Source organism: Neofelis nebulosa, chromosome X, assembly GCF_028018385.1.
Source record: "Neofelis nebulosa isolate mNeoNeb1 chromosome X, mNeoNeb1.pri, whole genome shotgun sequence".
Taxonomy (NCBI): domain Eukaryota; kingdom Metazoa; phylum Chordata; class Mammalia; order Carnivora; family Felidae; genus Neofelis; species Neofelis nebulosa.
In genome coordinates, this window is record NC_080800.1 from 86,497,039 (window position 1) to 86,501,318 (window position 4,280).

Below are 4,280 nucleotides of genomic sequence, written 5' to 3' on the forward strand. Positions count from 1 at the left end.
TACAAAATTAATGTAGGAGTTGATTTCCCCTCTTTGATTTGACAGTTTTTCTATAAGGTGTATCTGAAAAAATAGTGGTCCCTCTAACACTGTGAATCCAATTACAAAATAAAGAGCATAAAAAATATACTTGTCTGTTTTTCATTCCTTCTTTTATAAGGTGAGGGAATAAGCCTTTTGTATTATCTTCTAGGTATCTAGAAACTGCTAAAGTTGATTTGGGTATAAGAGACATCTTGACAGTTTTATTACTCTACATTTAGGGTTAGATTTTGGAGAAGAAAACAACAAAAGGGTCTTTTAGGGGAAACTGGCTGCTCAGTTCAAATTTGATCATAGGTATCTGAGAATAAGGAACAGTTTTATCATTGGCTACCTTGTGAAACCAAGTGACAATGCAACATTTAAAATAAACATAGCACCTGAAGTTAACAGATATTGTATGTCAACTACACCTCAATAAAAAAGAACTACAAAGTATAATAAAATAAACATAGCAGAAAGAAGCAAATCAATAAGTAAAAACTTTAGCTTTTCCTTAAATGCAGAAACTATGAATACAATAAAAGACAGTGTAAAAGGATACAACTTAACTGTTCTGAGTTTAAAATATACAAACAGAGAGGGGCGCTTGGGTGACTCAGTCTGTTAAGCATCCGACTTCGGCTCAGGTCATGATCTCACAGTCCATGAGTTCGAGTCACGCGTCAGGCTCTGTGCTGACAGCTCAGAGCCTGGAGCCTGCTTCAGATTCTGTGTCTCCCTCTCTCTCTGCCCCTCCCCTGCTCATGCTCTGTCTCTCTCTGTCTCAAAAATAAATTAAAACATTAAAAAAAATTAAAATATACATACAGAGAAAGACAGATACCATATGTTTTCACTCTTATGTGGATCCTGAGAAACTTAACAGAAGACCGTGGGGGGAGGGGAAGGAAAGAAAAAAAAAAAAACGTTAGAGAAGGAGGGAGCCAAACTATAAGAGACTTTCAAAAACTGAGAATAAACTGAGGGTTGATGGGGGGGTGGGAGGGAGGGGAAAGTGGGGATGGGCATTGAGGAGGGCACCTGTTGGGATGAGCACTGGGTGTTGTATGGAAACCAATTTGACAATAAATTTCATATTAAAAAAATAATAATAATAAAATAAAATAAAATAAAATAAAATATACATACAGGTGAGGCATATTAAAACTTTCTGCAATCTGGATAGAATAAAGGAAAAATAAATAATAAGTCTATACGATCTCATTGGGAAGGGAAATTGTACATTCTAAGATCAGTTTTCATTTTAACTGCTTAATCCTCTCCTTTCTATTATTCCTAGGTTGCTCTTATTTACATTAATGTATCATTATATGTATATATTTAAACATACAGCCCCAGATACATGAAAAGGTTTAACCTTAAGCTTTAAAATATAATTTTAACTGCTGAAAATATTGCCATTTTAATTAGAAATATATAAAAAGTAAATAATTTTATACATAAAACTGTAATTAAAAATTATTGCATTGCAACTTGGTATGTTTGATGCTCTGTGTTTATGGATTCTGATCTTCTGAGGAATTTCCCAGGTATCCAAAAAATATTCCTTCATTACTTTTGAGGTCTTAAAGTCAACTAGAGAACTTAGAAATTAAGTTGACTTTAAAAAAAAAAAAAAAACACAATCATGGGGCACCTGGGTGGCTCAGTCGGCTCTTGATTTTGGCTCAGGTCATGATCTCGTGGTTTATGGGTTCGAGCCCCATATCCGGCTCTGTGCTGACAGCAAGGAGCTTGCTTGGGATTGTCTGTCTCCCCCTCTCTCTGCCCCTCCCCCGCTTGTGCTATCTCTCTCTCTGTCTCTTTCAAAAGTAAATAAACATTTTAAAAACCACAATCATTGTTAACATTAAAATTTTGGCTGTATAATATTTCAGTGAAAACCTATACTATAATATATTCCAAATAGAAAGATTGTAGGGCCACATATTTTGTAGCATTGTCTGACGTTGGCAAGAACTGATCCTTTTGTGAAAACTTGGCTTACTGCAATTCAGTTTCTCGTTATTATCTTAAACATTTCATGAGTAATGGCAACTTCGATGAGCAGCAAAATCAGTAATTGAGGCAATCTAGGAAGTTCAGATTAATTAGCCTTTTTATAATATAATAGTCCCAAACAATGCAAATCAAGAAGACAAGTGGAAGGACTAGGTCAGCTATGAGGCCCATAAAGCAGAGATTTCTACATATTTTTTATTCTCACTACTGTGAAAAATTTGTTGAAGCCCCCCAGTTCATATTTTTATAAAGTATATATTAGAGTAAAAATAATTTATTATGAGCATTTAAAAGTGTTTATAAATAAAAGCTTATAAATAAAATGAAAAAAATGAAAATTTTTGAATATTTGCTTCCTAGGCCTGACTGGATGGTCTCATATGTGCTCTGGAGTATATGTATCTCTCTTGGTGGAGATCATTTCTCTACCACCTATTTAGTCATGCTACTCTGCTACCAAAAGCCCTAAATGTTCTCTGTTAATCTCTATAATGTTCAACTTTAGAGAATCACATCAAACATTTTTTGAAATACTAATTCCAGTTTACAGTCAAGCAGTGTATGAACCTTTAGTTTCCCCTTATCTTCACCAACACTTGGTATATTCAATATTTTATATTTTGGTATATTTATTGTCTATATTCCACTGGTTTCTTTTTAAAGCATTTTTCAATACCAAAGAAAATTACAACAGTATCAAAAACAATAAAAAAGCAACGCTCAGAGTAGAACCTTTTTGTTCTGAATAGCAATGTTTCTCACAGTTTTTCCATTTTGAAGAACAAAGTTGACCAGTTCTCTGTTGTTAGTGTTGCTATGTTTCAACGAGCAGTTTCTTAGTATTATGTCCTTGATAAACAGCAGAGCCGCTTCCACAGTTTTGTAAAGATTCCCATGAACAGAAACAGTTTTCATAGAATTGCAATACTGAGAAGATTTGGTTTTCAAAATTATATTAGAGCCCTTGAGAAAATGTGCTGTTAGAAATCATATCAGATATTACAAGACCAAAATAAAAAGACTTTAATCTGGAAGGTATCAAAATGTTTTGTATGTTAAAAGAGCCTCAGGAAGAGCTGACCAGCATTTTTCTCCTACTTCTGATAGAGCTACACAAAAGTTTCTTACTTTTCCAGCAATGTGTTTACATTATTATACATTTTGAGGTTAATTGTAGATACATAAAAGTTTATACATCCTGGAAACAATGAACAAATTGCAACAATAGCAACAAAATACATGAAATAGCAGATGAAACAAAAATGTCAGCTTTATTAAGAGAGGAAAGCGAATTGCAGGACATTGCTCGTTATGAGAGTGAAATGGTACTAACAGACCCCATGGTTTAAGCAAACTATCCATCAGCCTAGAGGCCTGTTTAGTCTAGAAGCAAAACCTTCTAACTGCACTACTTGTGCTTTCTTCACAGGGAAATAAATATCAGGAGTAAGGAAGAACCTTGTGAATTGTTTGTGTCCTTTGCCAGTTTCTCTACCTTACTGTTCATTTCTTTCTCAATGAAATATAAGAACTAGTTTAGGGATATTTTTGTTTATGCAATCATATGGATTGAAAAGCATTCTAAGTTTGTGGTTGAATTTTTACTTTTGCTTATTGTGATTTTACTATTGACACATACAGTTATTTTTTTTTTCAATTTGAGTATAGCTAGATTTTGTTTCAGGATTTTTGTTTAGAAGTGACTTAAGGAAGGAAGTATTAGATCTAAGTGAAAAGAAATACATATTATGTCCCAGGTTCAGATTCAAAATTTTAAATAATTAATTCTACCTAAAATAAAGTATTCATTCATTACAATCCCCATCAAGACACTTAGCATGCTTTTGTAGTGGACCTTGACTAGCAGGTTTCAAATTTACCAGAGATAAAGTATAAGAGAAGGCCTGGAAAAAACGTGAGGAAATCTTTAACTGCATCTTTATTAGAGGAAAAAGAAATTTGCTACCTCTACTTCTTTTCTTTTTTTTTCTTTTTTGTTTTCAGGAAATCACCCACCCTAGGGGTTTGAATGGAAACTGAACAGACATGTTGCCATTACACTTCAAAATTCTTTAGAAGGGTAAGTTCTTCCTTTTAACTGTATTTCTGTTTAACTTGTGATTCTCCTCCCTCTAAATGAAGGAAGCACCTCCTGCTTTCTCCATCACAGGGAGGGGGCGGAGCATTCTCTAGAAGCTTGGATGTGAGCTGTGCCTGGCGAGTCTTGGGGGAGG